This window comes from Somniosus microcephalus, chromosome 13 (genome assembly GCF_052327205.1).
Source record: "Somniosus microcephalus isolate GS21.2 chromosome 13, FLI_Smic_1.0, whole genome shotgun sequence".
Classification (NCBI taxonomy): domain Eukaryota; kingdom Metazoa; phylum Chordata; class Chondrichthyes; order Squaliformes; family Somniosidae; genus Somniosus; species Somniosus microcephalus.
The window spans coordinates 78,672,306-78,694,139 of record NC_140999.1 but is presented as its reverse complement, the minus strand read 5'-3'; the positions used below and the strand labels follow the sequence as shown (position 1 = coordinate 78,694,139).

The window sequence follows — 21,834 nt, the reverse complement described above, 5'->3', positions numbered from 1 at the left end:
TGGCTCCCGGTTAAGCAATGCCTCGATTTCAAAATTCTCATCCTTGTTTTCAAATCCCTCCATGGCCTCACTCCTCCCTATCTCTGTAACCTCCTCCAGCCCCACAACCCCCCGAGATCTCTGCGCTCCTCCAACTAGCTTTTAGCCACCTGTTCTAATGTCTCCTTCTTTAGCTCGGTGTCAAATTTTGCTATGATGAAGCTCCTTGTGATGTTTTACTATGTTAAAGTGCTGTTTAAATGCAAGTTGTTGTAGTTGTTGTTAATGATTAATGTGCCAGCATTGAATTCTGACATTGAGCATGCCCAAGAACTGTCCAATCAGAAGTGACTTATTTAATCAGCAACAAAATGCTATCAACAGAAGAGTTGAAATGCCGGGCAGGTCGGTGAAGAGAAGTGACAGGCTAATGTAGAGTATTCGTCAGACACCTGATTAAGGGGCTCGATCCAAACACCACCCAGCCTTTTCTCTTTCACAGTCACTAACTCACTTGCTTTCCTGCTTTTTTCGTCTTTATCTCAGATTTCTGGCCTTTGCGATCCTTTTCCTCCTTATGATGCTGCCACATTTAGTTTAGGAGTCAGCTGTGGCTCAGTGGGCAGCACACTCTCTCACCTGAGTCATGAATGGTTGTGGGTTCAAGTCCCACTCCAGAGACTCAAGTACAAAAATCTAGGCTGACACAAAGTGCAGTGCTGAGGGAGCGCTGTACTGTCTTTTGGATGAGACGTTAAACCCAGGCCCCGTCTGCCCTCTCAGGTGGATGTAAAAAATCCACAACACTATTTCGAAGAAATGCAGGGAATTCTACCTGACCAATATTTATCCCTCAACTAACATCGCAAAAAAAATGTATCTGGCCATCATCACATTGCTGTTAGTGGGAGCTTGCTGTTCACAAATTGGCTGCTGCATTTCCCACATTACAACAGTGACCACACTTCAAAAGTACTTCATTGGCTGTGAAGCACTTTGGGACGTCCGGAGGGCATGAACGGCCCTGTAGAAATGCAAGTCTTTCTTTTTAGTTTATATTTTTAAGCTTCTTTTCTGCTTCACATGGTGAGGGTGTCAGTGATTGGGACCCTTTGTAACCCCTCTCGGCGCCAAGTGTTCCCAGGTCAGACGTACCACAGTTAGATTCACACTGCCCAGCAATAAGGGTCTTCCAAGTTGCGTGAGGGGAGAGTTTGAACCTGTAGTCTGGGATGGATTCGAGCTGGTATATACATGGAGTCACAGTGTCACAGTCTGAACATTATAACCGCCTTAAACTACCCTGTAATGGTAACAGAATGTTTATCAGAGTGCTTGAGGGTTTAAGCTAAGCCCCAGGTTTCACACAGGCTCCAGCTAAGTGGAGGAATCGATCCTGTATTACCAATGAGGGAGGCCATTCAGCCCATCTAAATTCACTCATATGCAAAGATCCCAGCAGTGCCTCCAGTGCAGCATCCAATCATTGCTTAGCATTCCAGGGTTTTCGTCACCCCTGCTCCCCCTTTAGGTCACTCCTGGTGTGAAGCACTTCTACACATTACCTGGTTCTAGTTTCAACCTCTGACCCCTTGTCCTACCTTTGCAATTTAATTTAAAGTAATATTCCAGATATACCTTTCCTGTTCCCTTCCATTCCTCTGTACGATCACACTGCAGCTCTCTCAGGGGGATTTCAAAGAGCTAACGGCACTATTTTGAAGAAGAGCAGGGGAGGTCTCCCCGGAGTCCTGGCCAATATTTACCCCTCAACCAACGTCACTAAAACAGATTCTCTGGTCATTGTCACATTGCTGCTGGTGGGAGCTTATTGTGCGCAAATTGGCTGCCGCGTTTCCTACATTGCAACAGTGACCACACTTCAAAAAGAGTACTTAATTGGCTGTAAAGCGCTTTGGGACATCCTGAGGTTGTGAAAGGTGCTGTAGAAATGCAAGTGGGATGAGGTTCTAAAAGCGGAATATAGGGAGTTAGGAGGTAAATTAAAAAATAGGACCTCAAAGGTAGTAATCTCAGGATTGCTACCAGTGCCACGTGCTAGTCAGAGTAGAAACAGAAGGATATTTCAGCTGAATACGTGGCTAGAGGAATGGTGCCAGGGGGAGGGATTCAAGTTCCTGGGACATTGGAACCAGTTCTGGGGGAGGTGGGACCAGTTCAAACCGGACGGTCTGCACCTGGGCAGGGCTGGAACTGATGTCCTAGGGGCAGTGTTTGCTAGTGCTCTGGGGGAGGGTTTAAACTAAAATGGCAGGGGGTTGGGAACCTGAGCAAGGGGATAGAGGAAAGGGAAACAAGGATAAAAGCAAAAGATAGGAAGGAGAAAAACAAAAGTGGCAGTCAGAGAAATCAACGGTTTAAATCAAACATGGCCACAGTAAATAATAATTCTAATAGGTGTAAGAGCGTTAAAAAAACAAGCCTGTAGGCTTTGGCCTAGAAATTAGGTATAGTCCCGCTTGAGGCGTTAGAACTGGCGATGCGCAAAGTTTATAGCCAGACGAAACTTATCGCCGCCTGGCACGATATTGGGTTGCATCGCCCCCAAAGGGGATTGAGGCGCTAAATCAGCCGTTGCATGGTGCTCTTAAGGCGCAAAAGGTCAGGCGCTACTCAATATCGACACGGACGGGCGCAGCGCAGGTGAACTCAATTACGGGAAAGCACGAGACCTCCAGGCACCGGCCGGATCTTAAAGAGGTGGGTCAGTCAGTCTGAGCTTCAACACCCAACGCCCTGTAGGCCTCAGATTCAGCGCTCGCCCTTGTCTGGCGGTACAAACTTGTTCATCATGGAGAAGGTTAGACAGAGAGCAGAGCGCTTCAGCACTGAGGCCCTGGACCACTTGGTGGCTGCAGTTGAACACCGTCGAGAGGTCCTGTATCCGGATAATGGCAAGAGGCCGAATCAGAAGGCTTACCGACGATCTTGGAGGGAGGTTGCTGTGAGGGTCAACTCCAGCAGCATGGCGACCAGGACCCCTGTTCAGTGCAGGAAGAAATTCAACGACCTCACACGGATCGTTAGGGTGAGTGATGGTTTACCAAACTTGTGCTTCCCTGCATCTGCAGCTGACTTTGGCCACCCTGTTGCCATGATGCCCCAATGGCCATCTGTCAGCAAGCACCCATGGCCCTTTCTGGCCACACACATGGACAGATGTCTCAAGGCCTCCTGTAAGGGCTCTTGCACCATGGGGGGCATGTGATGAGGTCTCAAGGCATCATGTTACAGAACTTCCCCTTATTTCCCCTGCAGTCCAAGCTGGCGATGATTTGGAAGGAGCAGCGTCGAACCGGTGGCGGACCTCCACAAGTGGTCACTCTCACAGATCTGGAGGAGAGAGTGCACACTTGGAGGACGTCTGTCTGGTCCTGTGACCACTGCATCTGCCGACCCCATTACCGACAGCGAGGGTAAGACTCTCAGCTTTTTCACCTGTTGCCTTCCACTTGGTCCCCCCGCCAGCATGCATCCTCAGTGTGCAGCCATGTCAGAGCCTTGCCGCAATCTGGCATGCCTTTCAGCAAAGCTGTCCTTTTGCGAAAGCCACTCTTCCACCTCCCACTTTCAGATGAAGCAGCACCAACTCGGGCTCAACGCGCTGAAGCTGCCAGTGCCAGTGCCACCGGAGGCGAGGACCAGGAGGAATCCGGACCAGCCGTTGCAGAATCCAGGGAGCTGACACATCTACAGACTGGGGATAGTAGTCCCCTGGAGGGGAGGGGGGGTGTCTGAGGATGAACCAGTTGCCGGACCAAGCGGCATGCAGCCACGCACGGGGGATAGGCAAGTGCGGCCACCGTCTCCCCGCAGGGCAAGGCAGGTCGTTATGACTGCTGCACAGAGTGCAGATGAGGTCCGTCGCCTGGCTGAGATGAGCAAACAGGCCCGGCTCAGACACACGGAGCTGATGGCTGCAGTGGAGAAGATGCCTGAGTCAATAGATTCATTGGCTAGGAGTATGTTGGACTTTGGGGCAACAATGGAGAGGACTCTCCAGGTGTTCAGGGAAACAATGGACAGGTCTATCCAGGGCTTCGGGGCAACAATGGACAGGACTATACAGGGCTTCGGCCCAACAATGGAGAGCACTGTCCACGGCTTTGAGTCGGCTATGGAAAGGACTGTTCAGGGCTTCGGACAATCCCTGGAAAGGTCTGTGCAGGGCTTGTCCGAGGCAGTGGAGCGGTCGGCACCTGGCTTGTCCGAAGCTATGGGAAGAACTGTCCAGGCCTTCTCCGAAGCATTGGCACCTGGCACACAGATCCTCACTGTTGCCACGCAGTCACTTGCTGGGCTCCTCCGCAGCCAGATTGACGCAACGCGATCTCTCACTGCAGCCACCCTCTCTGCATTAGACAGGATCACCCCGGGCCCTTCCACTCCCGTACAAGGCCAGGAATCAGTGGAGCATGCGATTGTGGCGGATGAGCCGAGCCGCTCCCCTCAGATAGCCAGTGTGTCATCCGACCATGGTGCAGGTGTCCTCTCTCGGCAGGAGATCATTGCACATGCCAGCGCTGGGACGCCTGCATTGCAGCTGCCACCACCTGCAGGCCACACTGCTTCCAGCCATGGTCACAGCAAGCACCCTGCGTCCGCACCCTCCAAGCCCAGAGGTCGGCCAGGCCGTCCCTCAGGGGCTTCTGCGCTTCCAAACAGTCAGGAGGCGTCCCCCAGCCTTGAGCCCGCCACTGGGGTCCAATTACGGAGGAGCAGCAGGGAGGGAAGGGGCCGGGCGCGAAAGAGAAGTCGTTCTCCCTCAAGGGGCCAGTTGTAGAGGGAGGTGCTGAGACGTTTGTTTGTCCAAATTCAAGGACACCCTCACCTGCTGTGATATTTGCAGAAGGTTGGTTGAGATTTGCGGCTTTGCCGAACAGTTCACATTTTTTTTTAAACTTATGGTTTCTGCTGACATGACGTTGTTTATGTTGAGTCTGTGTGTTCCAGATATGCTTAATATAAATCACTGGACACAGACAACAAGAATAACTAAAACAGGTCTTTACTAATCGAAGGTCAGGGCTGAACTGCTTAGCAAATTACTACACAGAGTTTATATACCGGTGTGGTCACCACCGGTACTACAATATACAGTAGCCAAGAGAAAGTAGTCCATCTCTTAAGGTAGTCTCTTAAGGTGGTACAGGTTACATACACAACAATTCCTCCCTTTTTAGCTTAACAGTATACATCCCAATTTAAACATAACATGGATAACATATATACAACTTCATGCAAATCTGTTCAAAGATTCAGTCTCTGAGGAGGCGGATAACATATATACAACTTCATGCAAATCTGTTCAAAGATTCAGTCTCTGAGGAGGCCTCCTGATCCGAGTTGGATAACGCCTTTCAGGGGTCTCTGGTTCTCGTTGCTGGGGTGACTCATCTAGTTGATCTCTTATGGATTGGACATCATCAGATACATTGGCGTCTGAGGTAGATGCTTCAGGTTCACTAACTTCTTCCACTGGTGTCTCTGTCGTAGTCATGGGTTCGACCCTTGTTCTCGATTCTACAAGTTGGTCAGCATGACGTCGTATTACGTTTTCACCAATATCTACCGTGTACATCAGGGGTCCTTGTCTGGCACGAATTTTTCCAGATTGCCATTTCTCATTCTTATAGTCCCGGGCTAACACTGGTTGTCCTATTTCGAAACTCCGAGTGGTCTTGTTATTTATATGCTGGAACTGTTTGTTTTCTACTTCCCTCCGCACATTTGGTTTTAACAAGTCCAACCTGGACCGCAACCTCCTGTTATAGAACATCATGGCAGGGCTTTGATTTGTCACTGCATGAGTGGCGTTTCGATATGCCATTAGGAAATTGTCCACCTTGTGTTGTAGTGGAATCTGGTCTTCGCTCATGGCCTTTATCGCCTTTTTGAACATTTGTACAAATCTCTCGGCCAACCCATTTGTAGCCGGATGATATGGGGCAGAGGTATAATGTTTCATCCCATTCTTCTTCATGAATTTCTGGAATTCATCTGACATGTTGTCTGAACATATTTGTTCTGGCAATCCATTTCTTGCGAATATCGTTCTTAGCACTGCGATCGTCTTTTCCGAGGTAGTGGTCGCCATCTTAATCACTTCTGGCCATTTAGAATGTGCATCTACCGCAATTAAAAACATGGAGTCCATGAATGGACCTGCGAAGTCAATATGTACACGTTGCCATGGGGTTGAAGGCCATTCCCATGGATGCAGCGGTGCAATTGGAGGTGCATTTTGAACCTTTTGGCACCGAGCAGCTTTTAGTCAGATCCTCTATTTGTTGGTCGATGCCTGGCCACCGCACATAAGCCCTAGCAAGGCTTTTCATCTTGACTCCCCCCAGATGACCTTCATGCAATTCCTTTAGAACTCTCTCCCTTAATTTAGGAGGAATAATCACCCGTGTTCCATACATCAATGTTCCTTGACAGACGGACAGCTGTTCTCGTCTGGCTGAGAATGCCGGTAACAGTGGTTCACCATGAGCTGGCCATCCTTTCACTGTCAATTCGTAGACCCGAGACAGTGTCAGGTCGTTCCTGGTTTCTCTCTCAATACTTGCATTGGTGACAGGTAAACATTCGATGATGGTCGAGTGAAATAGCTCAACAGGGTCAACTGTCGGTGCCTCTTCCGCTGTAGGTAGTGGCAGGCGCGACAGCCCATCAGCATTACCATGTTGCTTTGTACCTTTGAATTCGATCTGATATTGATGTGCCCCTAGGAAAAGGGACCATCTCTGGAGCCTCTGCGCTGTCATCACCGAAACACCCTTCTTAGGGTTAAAAATGGAAACCAACGGCTGGTGGTCTGTCAGCAGCGTAAACTTTTGCCCTTGCAGGTAATGATTAAATTTTTTTACTCCCCACACAAGGCTGAGAGCCTCCCTATCTATCTGAGCATAGTTGCGCTCAGCGGAGGTCAATGATCTGGATGCGAATGCGACTGGTCTTTCCAAGCCATTTGGCAACTTATGTGAGAGCACTGCCCCAATACCATATGGAGAAGCAGCACAAGCTAACCGAATAGGCAGCGTTGGGTTAAAGTGAGCCAACACTTCCTTAGAGGTGATCAATGCCTTGCCTTTGTGAAAGGCCCGCTTACAGTCCTCGCTCCACTTCCATGGCACTCCCTTCTGCAAAAGAGCGTTCAGCGGGTGTAGCACCGTGGATAAATTTGGCAGAAACTTATGGTAATAGTTAATCAACCCTAGGAACGACCTCAACTGGGATACATTCTCCGGAGCGGGAGCCTTCACAACTGCTTCGATCTTGTCAGGTGACTTGTGAAGCCCCTCCTGGTCAATGACGTGACCACAGTACGAGATTTGCTTCTGAAAGAACTCACATTTCTGGTGATTAACTCGAAGTCCATATTCTTTCAATCTGTTGAGCACTTGTTCCAAATTTGCAAGGTGTTCCTCATCATCATTTCCTGTAATCAGAATGTCGTCCAGGTAACATTGTGTGCCTGGAATTCCCTGTAATACCTGCTCCATGGCCCTTTGCCAAATCGCTGGAGCCGATGCCACTCCAAAAACCAGTCTATTATACCGATATAAGCCCTTATGCGTGTTGATTGTGAGATACTGGTGTGACGCTTCATCAACTTCCATCTGTAAATACGCCTGCGCCAGGTCTATCTTGGTGAAGTGTTTCCCGCCAGCCAACGAAGCAAAGATATCCTCAATCCGTGGAAGCGGATATTGCACCGTGTGAAGCACCGGATTAACAGTGATCTTGAAATCGCCACAGATGCGAACCTTCCCCGGTTCCCCCGGTTTGTTACTCGATGAACGCTTCATGACGGGAACAATGGGCGTGGCCCATTCACTCCAGTCCACCTTTGACAGTACTCCAGACCGTTCTAGTCCTTCCAGCTCAGCTTCCACAGCAGGTCGTATCGCATAAGGTACCGGTCTGGCTTTGAAAAATTTCGGATTTGCATGTTCTTCAACCTTGATGTTTGCTGTAATTCCTCTCAGTGTTCCCAGTCCCTGTTGGAACACTTCTTTAGCATCGTCCAATATTCTGGATAATCGTTTAGGTTTGACATCTTCCTTTTTGCCGGAATCTACAGTTAGTGCTTTTAAGGAATGCCAGTCCATATTTATTCTCCTGATCCATTCCCGTCCCAGTAATGGTGGACCTCCCTCAGGTAACACATATAAGTCCATTCCTCGGCTTTCTTTATCCTTGTGGACCACCTTTACCTTTATCTTTCCAATGGGGTATACTCTTTGCCCCGTGTATGTTTTCAAAACAATCTCCGTATCCCTTAAGGGAATGTGTGGAAATAACCTTTTGTAATCTTGCTTATTCATGACCGTCAATGCCGATCCAGTGTCCAATTCCATCTTCACTTGGACTCCTGCTATCTGAAGTGTGACCCAGATAGTTTGGTGGTCTGCTGTGTTACCCACATTATGTATTCTTAGACAACCCAGTTCCTTACTGCTGGAGTCTGAATCCATCTTCTGTTCATCCGAACTGTTCTCTGTCACCTTGTGTACCTTTTTGCACTTTCCCTGTGGTGACTTTTTGCTGCTGGTCTTCTTACCTGACCGGCATACTTTAGCTATGTGACCGAGCTTGCCACATTTTCTGCATTCCTGATTTTTGAACCAGCACTGATTCTGATCGTGCGTTGTCCTTCCACAACGATAACACTTTACTGCACCCAATGCCATTTGATTGGTGCTGAGTTCCGATGACCTTAGTTGCATTTCCGCGGTGCCTCTTGCTGCGGCCTCGTGCGATGCTGCAATGGTGACAGCTTTCTCAAGCGTAAGGTCCTTTTCTTCTAGCAGACGCTTTTGTGTTCCTTCTTTTAATAATCCACGCACGAATTTATCTCTCAGAGCATCTGCTAGTCCTGTACCAAACTGACAGTACTTTGATAGCTTACGCAGTTCAATTAAGAATTCAGCGTTGCTTTCCTCTTTCAGCTGCGTTCTGTTGTAAAATTTAAATCGTTCCGCTATCATCAGCGGCGTGGGGTTTAAATGTTCTTGCAGGATCGTAACAATTTTCGCGAAAGTCTGATCCGCCGGTTTATCTGGTGTTATCAGATGCTTCAATAACCCGTACGTCTTCGCCCCCATTGAGTTTAATAATGTTATTGCTTTCTTATCATCTGGTACTTCATTTGCTGTACAATAAACTCCAATGCGTTCTACATACGTGGTCCAATCTTCAACATCACTATCAAAAGCAGTGATGTTACCGTGTTTAGGCATCCTTGAGATTTTCTTTAACTATTTTATTTTCCCAAAATGGCGGCTTCCCGCGCTTGTCTTCTTCTCCCGCCTACTAAAATGGCGGCTTCCCGCGCTTGGCGGCTTTTCCCACGCTTGTCTTCTTCCCCCCGCCGACTACAATGGCGGCTTCCCGCGCTTGTCTTCTTCCCCCGCTGGCTACAATGGCGATGACCGCGCTGTTGCCGTTCTCGCCTCCCAGCGGTTCTTATTTTCCCCGACGCTGCTTTTGCTCCCCCGCGGTTCTCGTGGGCATCAACGCTTCCCTCGTTGCTGCGCCTCTCAGCCCCGATTGCAGCCCGGCCCTTTACATCGGCTGCGGTCAAGTTCTCCGCGGTTCTCGTGGCCTTAACGCTGCCCTTGTCGCTGCGCCTCTCGGCCCCGATTGCAGCCCGGCCCTTTTCACCGGCTGCGGTCGAGTTCTCCGCCCTTTTTCCTCCGGTTTCCCTCTCCTTCTCCACTGACAACGCGGCCGACTTTCTGCCCGTGTCGCTAGATCGGCTTACCCACCACCGTGGTAGAAGGATGATCACTGCCTGTCGCTGATGGAGGACTTCGTGGTCAATAATTTCCCCGGGTTCTCGATGCCTCCCGTTCGAATGCGGTGCTCAGCAGGATGATGAGGGCGGATGCTTCTTTTCGACGCCCGTTCTGGGGACGAAGCTGCCTTGGATGCAAACTGCCGCAGGGTAAGATCGGACTCGTCGCCACTGTTAAGTCTGTGTGTTCCAGATATGCTTAATATAAATCACTGGACACAGACAACAAGAATAACTAAAACAGGTCTTTACTAATCGAAGGTCAGGGCTGAACTGCTTAGCAAATTACTACACAGAGTTTATATACCGGTGTGGTCACCACCGGTACTACAATATACAGTAGCCAAGAGAAAGTAGTCCATCTCTTAAGGTAGTCTCTTAAGGTGGTACAGGTTACATACACAACAGTTTAGCTGTAATGAAAGACTTTTGTGCCAATAAACAGAAGTTTCAATGTGGCATGGTGCATGTGACTACATTCAGAGGCCCTCAAACATCCAAAGTGCGCATGAGTTAAGACTCTCATCATTCCGCCACAGGGGTGTCGACAGGAGTCCACAGGAGCCTCTGATGTATGGACCTTCCACTTTCAGCAGCCCTTCCATCTTCCTCCTCCTCCTCCTCCTCCTCCGCCTGCTCTTTCTCCTCCTCCTCCTCCTCCTCCTCATACTCCTCCTCCTCCTCCTCCACCTGCTTGTGCAGGGTTCGAGGGAAGGTTATGAATTGACGCGTTCGCCTATAAAGGGCATCTGTCACTTGCCGGATGCAACAGTGGACTGCAGCCTGAGTGGCAGTCGCATTGTCCCCAATGGCTGACTGAAAGGATCCGTTGGCATAAAAATGGAGGCCATCAGTCAGTTTAGCCATCACGGACAGAGAGGTTCTGCAACGTTCACGCGGCTGCAGATCCTGACCAAGCAGGTGGCACAGATCAGTAACAATGTCCCTCCAGATTCGGAGCCTTTCCAAACACTGCTCCTCCGACATGTCAAGGCTTGTCACCTGCTGCCTGAAGACCTTCGCAGCATCCCGTCGGATTGGCCGACCTCCATTGCCCCTCCTCCTTCTGGCCAATCCCGGCCCTCTCTCCCGCCGTCTCTCTGCCCCTTCACAGTGTTGGGCGATGAGGCCATGGCCCTCCAAATAAGCTCCCATTCCGATGCCAGTTGGTCAAAAGGCTTTTAGGTGTACCGCTGCAAGTGCTTCGGACAGGGTTGAAGGTCCCAAGTACTGTAAAGCTTAATTCCCAGAACTCCGCTCCACATTAGCTCGCCAACTCTTTGTAGCAGTGGTCGCAATGAGCAGTCCAAGTGGCAGAAGATTCTGCACCAGAGCTGTCCCCTTTAAATAGCGCCCCCCTACTCCGAGAAGGGCCTGTTAGCCCTCCCTCGAACTGTCACTAATAGCGCTGGGCGCTAAGGCTCCAGGCGCCACCCAATATGCGCTCAGGCGCTCCTAAAAGGCGTTGCACACTGAAATGACGTCATGAGCCGTTTGCGCTCGCGGGCGCGCGCAAACACTTTGCGCAGGCGCTAAATGTATAATCAATATCTGAGTTGGCGCTATCTTCATAGCGTCCGCACCAACATAGGGCTTCGCCCCAATTCTAGGTCTCTTTAGGTGCTCAGCGCCGGCGCTACTAACCCAATTTCTAGGCCTCTGTGTCTTAATGCGAGGAGCATTCGTAATAAGGTGGATGAATTAGCTGCGCAAATAGAGGTAAACGAATATGATTTGATTGGGATTACGGAAACATGGCTCCAGGGTGGCCAAGGCTGGGAACTCAACATCCAGGGGTATTCAATATTCAGGAAAGATAGGCAAAAAGGAAAGGGAGGTGGGGTAGCATTGCTGGTTAAAGAAGGGATTAACACAATTGTAAAGAAGGATATTAGCTCTGATGATGTGGAATCTTTATGGGTAGAACTGAGAAATACCAAGGGGCAGAAAACGTTAGTGGGAGTGGTGTATAGACCCCCAAACAGTAATGCGGAGGTTGGGGACGGCATTAAAAGGGAAATTAGAGAAGCGTGCAATAAGGTCATAGCAGTCATCATGGGTGACTTTAATCTACATATAGATTGGGCTAACCAAATTAGTAACAATACTGTGGAGGAGGAATTCCTGGAGTGTTTACGGGATGGTTTCCTGAACCAATATGTCGAGGAACCAACCAGAGATCAGGCCATCTTAGACTGGGTATTATGTAATGAGAAAGGATTAATTAGCAATCTTGTTGTACGAGGCCCCTTGGGTCGGAGCGATCATAATATGATCGAATTCTTCATTAAGATGGAGAATGAAGTAGTCGACTCAGAGACTAGGGTCCTAAATTTAAATAAAGGAAACTACGATGGTCTGAGGCGCGAGTTGTGTAGGATTGATTGGGGAATGTCACTCAAAGGGTTGACGGTGGATAGGCAATGGCAAACATTCAAAGACCGCATGGATGAACTACAGAATTTGTTCATCCCAGTTTGGCATAAAAACAAAACAAAAAAGGTGACTCAACCGTGGCTAACGAGGGAAATTAGGGATAGCATAAGAGCCAAGGAGAGGACATATAAATTGGCCAGAAAAAGCAGTAAACCTGAGGATTGGGAGCAGTTTAGGATTCAACAAAGGAGGACAAAGGGATTAATTAAGAAAGGGAAAATAGAATATGAGAGTAAACTTCCATGGAACATAAAAACTGACTGTAAAAGCTTTTATAGATATGTGAAGAGAAAAAGATTGGTGAAGTCAAACGTAGGTCCCTTGCAGTCAGAATCAGGGGAATTTATAATGGGGAACAAAGAAATGGCAGACCAATTAAATACATATTTTGGTTCTGTCTTCACAAAGGAGGACACAAATATCCTCCCAGAAATGTCGGGGAACATAGGGTCTGATGAAAGGGAGGAACTGAAAGAAATCAGTATTTGTAGGGAAATGGTGTTAGGGAAATTGATGGGATTGAAGGCCGATAAATCCCCAGGGCCTGATAATCTACATCCTAGGGTACTTAAGGAAGTGGCCCTAGAAATAGTTGATGATTTGCTGATCATCTTCCAGCATTCGATGGAATCTGGAACAGTATCCATGGATTGGAGGGTAGCTAATGTTACCCCACTATTCAAAAAAGGTGGTAGAGGGAAAACAGGGAATTACAGACCGGTAAGCCTGACATCGGTAGTGGGGAAAATGCTAGAGTCCATTATAAAAGATGTAATAGCTGAGCACTTGGAAAACAGTGACAGGATCAGACAAAGTCAACATGGATTTACAAAAGGTAAATCGTGCTTGACTAATCTACTGGAATTTTTTGAGGATGTAACTGATAAAATAGTTAAGGGAGAACCAGTGGATGTGGTGTATTTGGACTTTCAGAAGGCTTTTGATAAGGTCCCGCATAAGAGATTAGCATGTAAAATTAAGGCACATGGAATTGGGGACAAGGTATTGACTTGGATAGAGAACTGGTTGGCAGACAGAAAGCAAAGAGTGGGAATAAACGGGTCTTTTTACGAGTGGCAAGCAGTGACTAGTGGGGCACCGCAGGGATCGGTCCGTGGGCCCCCGCTATTCACAATATATATTAATGATCTAGACAAGAGAACTAGATGTACAATCTCCAAATTTGCAGATGACACAAAGCTGGGTGGGCGTGTGTGCTGTGAGGAGGATGCCGAGAAACTCCAGGATGATTTGGACAGGTTGGCTAATTGGGCAGAAGCATGGCAGATGCAATATAACGTGGATAAATGCGAGGTTGTCCACTTTGGTGGCAAAAACAGGAAGGCAGATTATTATCTGAATGGCAATAGATTGGGAGAAGGGGAAGTGCAACGAGACCTGAGTGTCCTTGTGCACCAGTCGCTGAAGGTAAGCATGCAGGTGCAGCAGGCGGTTAAGAAGGCAAATGGCATGTTGGCCTTCATAGCGAGAGGGTTTGAGTACAGGAACAAGGATGTCTGGCTGCAGTTGTACAGGGCCTTGGTGAGACCACACCTTGAGTATTGTGTGCAGTTTTTGTCGCCTTATCTGAGGAAGGATAAGAACATAAACATAAGAAATAGGAGCAGGAGTAGGCCAATTGGCCCCTCGAGCCTGCTCCGCCATTCAATAAGATCATGGCTGATCTGATCCTAACCGCCAATCCACTATCACAGAACCATCTCCTGAATCTAACAGAATTAGACACATGAAATAGGAGCAGGATCAGGCTACATGGCCCCTGGGCCTGCTCCGCTACCCACAGGACCATGACCGATCCGAACCTAGACTCATGTCCAAATTCCTGCCCGCTCCCCGTAACCCTTAATTCCCTTTACTTCTAGGAAAATGTCTATTTCTGTTTTAAATTTATGTAATGATGTAGCTTCTACAGCTTTTTGGTGCAGCATATTCCATGGACCTACCACCCTCTGAGTGAAGTAGTTCCTCCTCATCTCAGTTTTGAAAGAGCAGCCCCTTATTCTAAGACTATGCCCCCTAGTTCCAGTTTCACCCATCATCGGGAACATCTTCCCCACATCCACCCGATGCAACCCCTTCACAATCTTATATGTTTCAATAAGATCGCCTCTCATTCTTCTGAACTCCAATGAGTAGAGTCCCAATCTACTCAACCTCTCCTCATATGTCCATCCCCTCATCCCCGGGATTAACCGAGTGAACCTTCTTTGTACTGACTCGAGAGCAAGTATGTCCTTTCTTAAGTATGGACACCAAAACTGTACGCAGTATTCCAGGTGCGGTCTCACCAATACCTTGTACAACTGAAGCAATACCTCCCTATTTTTATATTCTATCCCCCTAGCAATGAAAGCCAACATTCCATTGGCCTTCTTAATCACTTGCTGCACCTGCATACTAACCTTTTGAGTTTCGTGCACCAGGACCCCCAGATCCCTTTGTACTTCAGTACTTTCCAGTTTCTTGCCATTAAGATAATAACTTGCTCAACGATTTTTCCTGCCAAAGTGCATAACCTCACACTTTCCAGTATTGTATTCCATCTGCCAAATCTCTGTCCACTTACTTAGCCTGTCGATGTCCCCTTGCAGGTTTTTTATGTCCTCCTCACTCACTACTTTCCCTCCCATCTTAGTATCATCTGCAAACTTTGATATGTTACACTCGGTCCCCTCCTCCAAATCGTTAATATAGATTGTAAAGAGTTGGGGACCCAGCACTGACTGACCCCTGCGGAACACCACTAGTTACTGATTGCCAGTCTGAGAGTGAACCATTTATCCCAACTCTCTGCCTTCTGTTAGATAGCCAATCCTCTATCCATGCCAGAATATTACCCCCAATCCCGTGATTTTTTATCTTAAGCAATAATCTTTTGTGTGGCACCTTGTCAAATGCCTTTTGGAAGTCTAAATACACTACGTCCACTGGTTCCCCTTTATCCACCCTATATGTTACTTCCTCAAAGAACTCCAGCAAATTTGTCAAACATGACTTCCCCTTCATAAAACCATGGATGTTCTTGCCATGGAAGGAGTTCAGCGAAGGTTCACCAGGCTGATACCTGGGATGGCAGGAATGATGTACAAGGAGAGATTGGGTCGATTGGGCTTGTACTCGCTGGAGTTTAGAAGAATGAGAGGGGATCTCATTGAAACTTATAAAATTCTGACAGGACTGGACAGACTAAATGCAGAAAGGATGTTTCTGATTGTCGGGGAGTCCAGAACCAGGGGTCACAGTCTAAGGATAAGGGGTAAGCCATTTAGGACAGAAATGAGAAGGAATTTCTTCACCCAGAGAGTGGTGAACTTGTGGAATTCTCTACCACAGAAGGCAGTCGAGGCCAATTCATTAAATATATTCAAGAAGGAGTTGGACATATTTCTTAAGCTAAAGGGATCAAAGGGTATGGGGAGAAAGCAGGGACCGGGTACTGAATTTGGTTGATCAGCCATAATCACACTGAATGGCGGAGCAGGCTCGAGGGGCCGAATGGCCTACTCCTGCTCCTATCTTCTATGTTACTATGTTAAGTCTTTCTTTCATAGAAACAGGAAGTAAGACATTCAGCCTCTCGAGCCATTCAAGGAGACTGTGGCTGATCTGTATCCTAACTCCATCCACCTGCCTTAACTCCATATCACTTAATACCCTTGACTAGCAAAAATCTATCGATCTCAGGTTTAGAATTATTAATTCAGCTGGCATCTACTGCTTTTTGTGGGAGAGTTCCACACTTCTACCACCCTTTGTGTGAAGTGTTTCCTAACTTCTCTCCTGAATGGCCTGGCTCTGATTTTAAGATTATATCACCTTGTCCTAGACTCCCCCACCAGCAGAAATTGTTTCCCTATCTAACCTATCAATTTCTTTCAAAATCCTAAACATCTCAATCAAATTTGGGATGTCCAGAGGCCGTGAAAGGCGTTATATAAATGCAAGTATTTCTTTCCTATCTGAGCTGAAACACTCACGTGTCTCCAGTCACTCCTCATGATTCAGACCTCAAAGAGTCCCAATGGCAGAGGTATGCAGATGAGTTGACCCCATGACCTTTGGCAGGGTCAGGGCTGGGAGAGGGTTACCCCGATTTGAGGGGCAATGTGAGGACAAATGGCCCTGTGGATGGTTACATTCTGTGAGCCAGTGAGTGCATGGTATAGCTGTACCCTGTACGGTCGGTGTGATTGGAGGAGGGGAGAGTCTATGGGCGGTGTGATTGGAGGAGGGGAGAGTCTATCGGCGGTGTGATTGGAGGAGGGGAGAGTCTATGGGCGAAGTGATTGGAGGAGGGGAGAGTTTATGGGCGGTGTGATTGGAGGAGGGGAGAGTCTATGGGTGGTGTGATTGGAGGAGAGGAGAGTCTATGGGCGGTGTGATTGGAGGAGGGGAGAGTCTATGGGCGGTGTGATTGGAGGAGGGGAGAGTCTATGGGCGGTGTGATTGGAGGAGGGGAGAAACATAGAAACATAGAAGATAGGAGCAGGAGTAGGCCATTCGGCCCCTCGAGCCTGCTCCGCCATTCGATGAGATCATGGCTGATGATCCAAATTCAGTACCCCGTACCTGCCTTCTCGCCATATCCCTTGATACCTTTAGCTCTAAGAAATATGTCTAACTCCTTCTTGAATATATTTAAAGACTTGGCCTCCACCGCCCTCTGTGGTAGAGAATTCCACAGGTTCACCACTCTCTGGGTGAAGAAATTCTTCCTCATCTCTGTCCTAAATGGCTTACCCCTTATCCTTAGACTATGACCCCTGGTTCTGGACTCTCCGACCATCGGGAACATTCTACCTGCATCTAGTTTGTCCAGACCTGTCAGAATTTTATAAGTTTCGATGAGATCCCCTCTCATTCTTCTAAACTCCAGTGAGTATAAGCCCAATTGACCCAATCTCTCCTCATACGTCATTCCTGCCATCCCAGGGATCAGCCTTGTGAATCTTCGCTGAACTCCTTCCATGGCAAGAACATCCTTCCTCAGATAAGGTGACCAAAACTGCACACAGTACTCAAGGTGTGGTCTCACCAAGGCCCTGTACAACTGCAGCAGGATATCCTTGCTCCTGTACTCAAACCCTTTTGCTATGAAGGCCAACATACTATTTGCCTTCTTTATCGACTGCTGCACCTGCATGCTTACCTTCAGCGACTGGTGCACAAGGACACCCAGGTCTCGTTGCACTTCCCCTTCTCCCAATCTATTGCCATTCAGATAATAGTCTGCCTTTCTGTTTTTGACACCAAAGTGGATAACCTCGCATTTATCCACGTTATATTGCATCTGCCACGCTTCTGCCCAATCACCCAACCTGTCCAAATCATCCTGGAGTTTCTCGGTATCCTCCTCGCAGCACACACGCCCACCCAGCTTTGCGTCGTTTGCAAACTTGGAGATATTACATCTAGTTCCCTTATCTAGATCATTAATGTATATTGTGAATAGCTGGGGTCCAAGGACCGATCCCTGCGGTTCCCCACTAGTCACTGCCTGCCACTCGGAAAACGACCCATTAATTCCTACTCTCTGCTTTCTGTCCGCCAACCAGTTCTCTATCCAAGTCAATACCTTGCCCCCAATCCCATGTGCCTTAACTTTACATGCTAATCTCTTATGCGGGACCTTATCGAAAGCCTTTTGAAAATCCAAATACACCACATCTACTGGTTCTCCCTTATCTATTTTCCCAGTTACATCCTCAAAAAATTCCAGTAGATTAGTCAAGCACGATTTACCTTTTGTAAATCCATGTGGACTTTGTCTGATCCTGTCACTGTTTTCCAAGTGCTCAGCTATTACATCCTTTATAATGGACTCTAGCATTTTCCCCACTACCGATGTCAGGCTTACCGGTCTGTAATTCCCTGCTTTCTCTCTACCACCCTTTTTGAATAGTGGGGTAACATTAGCTACCCTCCAATCCATGGGTACAGTTCCAGATTCCAGCGAATTTTGGAAGATGATCAGCAATGCATCTATTATTTCTAGGGCCACTTCCTTAAGTACCCTAGGATGTAGATTATCCGGCCCTGGGGATTTATCGGCCTTTAATCCCATCAATTTCCCCAACACCATTTCCCTACAAATACTGATTTTTCAGTTCCTCCCTCTCATCAGACCCTATGCTCTCCAACATCTCTGGGAGGTTATTTGTGTCCTCCTTTGTGAAGACAGAACCAAAATATGCATTTAATTGGTCAGCCATTTCTTTGTTCCCCATTATAACTTCCCCTGCTTCTGACTGCAAGGGACCTGCACTTGATTTCACTAATCTTTTTCTCTTCACATATCTATAAAAGCTTTTACAGTCAGTTTTTATGTTCCCTGGAAGCTTACTTTCATATTCTATTTTCCCCTTCTTAATTAATCCCTTTGTCCTCCTTTGTTGACTCCTAAACTGCTCCCAATCCTCAGGGTTACTGCTTTTTCTGGCCAATTTATATGCCCTCTCCTTGGATCTTATGCTATCCCTAATTTCCCTTGTTAGCCACGGTTGAGTCACTCTTTTTGTTTTATTCTTATCCCAAACTGGAATGAAGAAATTCTGTAGTTCATCCATGCGGTCTTTGAATGTTTGCAATTGTCTATCCACCGTCAACCCTTTGAGTGACATTCCCCAATCAATCCTACCCAATTCGCACCTCATACCATCGTAGTTTCCTTTATTTAAATTCAGGACCCTAGTCTCCGAGTCAACTACTTCATTCTCCATCCTAATGAAGAATTCTATCATATTATGATCGCTCTGACCCAAGAAGCCTCGTACAAGATTGCTAATTAATCTTCTCTCATTACATAATACCCAGTCTAAGATGGCCTGATCTCTGGTTGGTTCCTCGACATATTGTTCCAGAAAACCATCCCATAAACATTCTAGGTATTCCTCCTCCACAGTATTTTTACTAATTTGGTTAGCCCAATCTATATGTAAATTAAAGTCATCCATGATGACTGCTGTGCCCTTATTGCACATGTCTCTAATTTCCCGTTTAATGCCATCCCCAACCTCCGTATTACTGTTTGGAGGTCGATATACCACTCCCACTAACGTTTTCTGCCCCTTGATATTTCTCAGTTCTACCCATACAGATTCCGCATCATCAGAGTTAATATCCTTCCTTTCAATTGTGTTAATCCCCTCTTTAACCAGCAATGCTACCCGACCTCACTTTCTTTTTTTAACGCTCTCAGACCTACATGAATCATTATTTACTGTGACCATGTTTGATTTAAAACATTGAGTTCTTTACCATCTAATTTTGTTTTTCTCCTTCCTGTCTTTTGCTTTTTTCCTTGTTACCCTTTCCTCTGTCTCCCTGCTCAGCTTCCCAACCCCCTGCCACTTTAGTTCAAACCCTCCCCAACAGCACTAGCAAACACTCCCCCTACTCTATGGGTGGTGTGATTGGAGGAGCAGAGAGTCTATGGGCGGTGTGATTGGAGGAGAGGAGAGTCTATGCGCGGTGTGACTGGAGGAGCGGAGAGTCTATGGGCGGTGTGATTGGAGGAGCGGAAAGTCTATGGGCGGTGTGATTGGAGGAGGGGAGAGTCTATGGGCGGTGTGATTGGAGGAGTGGAGAGTCTATGGGCAGTGTGATTGGAGGAGAGGAGAGTCTATGGGCAGTGTGATTGGAGGAGGAGAGAGTCTCTGGGCGGAGTGATTGGAGGAGGAGAGAGTCTCTGGGCGGTGTGATTGGAGGAGAGAAGAGTCTATGGGCGGTATGATTGGAGGAGGGGAGAGCCTATGGGCGGTGTGAATGGAGGAGTGGAGAGTCTATGGGCGGTGTGATTGGAGGAGGGGAGAGTCTATGGGCGGTGTGATTGGAGGAGGGGAGAGTCTATGGGCGGTGTGAATGCAGGAGTGGAGAGTCTATGGGCGGTGTGATTGGAGGAGGGGAGAGTCTATGGGAAGTGTGATTGCAGGAGGGGAGAATCTATGGGTGGTGTGATTGGCGGAGGGGAGAGTCTATGGGCGGTGTGATTGGAGCAGGGGAGGGTCTATGGGCGGTGTGATTGGAGGAGGGGAGAGTCTATGGGCGGTGTGATTGGAGGAGGGGAGAGTCTATGGGCGGTGTGATTGGAGGAGAGGAGAGTCTATCGGCAGTGTGATTGGAGGAGGGGAGAGTCTATGTGCGGTGTGATTGGAGGACGGGAGAGTCTATGGGCGGTGTGATTGGAGGAGGGGAGAGTCTATGGGCGGTGTGATTGGAGGAGGGGAGAGTCTATGGACGGTGTGATTGGAGGAGGGGAGAGTATATGTGCGGTGTGACTGGAGGAGGGGAGAGTATATGTGCGGTGTGATTGGAGGAGGGGAAAGACTATGGGCGGTGTGATTGGAGGAGGGGAGAGTCTATGTGCGGTGTGATAGGAGGAGGGGAGAGTCTATGGGCGGTGTGATTGGAGGAGGGGAGAGTCTATGGGCGGTGTGATTGGAGGAGGGGAGAGTCTATGGGCGGTGTGATTGAAGGAGAGGAGAGTCTATGGACGGTGTGATTGGAGGAGGGGAGAGTCTATGGGCAGTGTGATTGGAGGAGAGCAGAGTCTATGGGCAGTGTGATTGGAGGAGAGGAGAGTCTATGGGCGGTGTGATTGGAGGAGGGGAGAGTCTATGGGCGGTGTGATTGGAGTAGAGGAGAGTCTATGGGCGGTGTGATTGGAGGAGGGGAGAGTCTATGGGCGGTGAGATTGGAGGACAGGTGAGTCTATGGGCGGTGTGATTGGAGGAGGGGAGAGTCTATGGGTGGTGTGATTGGAGGAGGGGACAGTCTATGGCTGGTGTGATTGGAGGAGGGGAGAGTCTATGGGCGGTGTGATTGGAGTAGAGGAGAGTCTATGGGCGGTGTGATTGGAGGAGAGGAGAGTCTATGGGCGGCGTGATTGGAGGAGGGGAGAGTCTATGGGCGGTGTGACTGGAGGAGAGGAGAGTCTATGCGCGGTGTGATTGGAGGAGCGGAGTGTCTATGGGCGGTGTGATTGGAGGAGGGGACAGTCTATGGGCGGTGTGATTGGAGGAGAGGAGAGTCTATGGGCAGTGTGATTGGAGGAGGGGAGAGTCGATGGGCGGTGTGATTGGAGGAGGGGAGAGTTTATGGGCAGTGTGATTGGAGGAGGGGAGAGTCTATGGGCGGTGTGATTGGAGGAGGGGAGATTCTAAGTGAGGTGTGATTGGAGGAGGGGTGAGTCTATGGGCGGTGTGACTGGAGGAGGGGAGAGTCTATGGGCGGTGTGATTGGTGGAGAGGAGAGTCTATGGGCGGTGTGATTGGAGGAGGGATGAGTCTATGGGCGGTGTGATTGGAGGAGAGGAGAGTCTATGGGCGGTGTGATTGGAGGAGAGGAGAGTCTATGGGCGGTGTGATTGGAGGAGAGGAGAGTCTATGGGCGGTGTGATTGGAGGAGGGGAGAGTCTATGGGCGGTGTGATTGGAGGAGGAGAGAGTCTATGGGCGGTGTGATTGGAGGAGGGGAGAGTCTATGGGCGGTGTGATTGGAGGAGAGGAGAGTCTATGGGCGGTGTGATTGGAGGAGAGGAGAGTCTATGGGAAGTGTGATTGCAGGAGGGGAGAG

The 21,834-nt window shown here is 48.5% G+C and overlaps 1 protein-coding gene across 1 annotated transcript in view; it reads right to left on the bottom strand.

Annotated features, from left to right (window-relative positions):
* The window catches only part of LOC147108433 (solute carrier family 46 member 2-like), a 111,506-nt gene that overhangs the window by 36,585 nt on the left and 53,087 nt on the right, over positions 1–21,834 (bottom strand). The gene's annotated exons all lie outside the window — the stretch shown is intronic.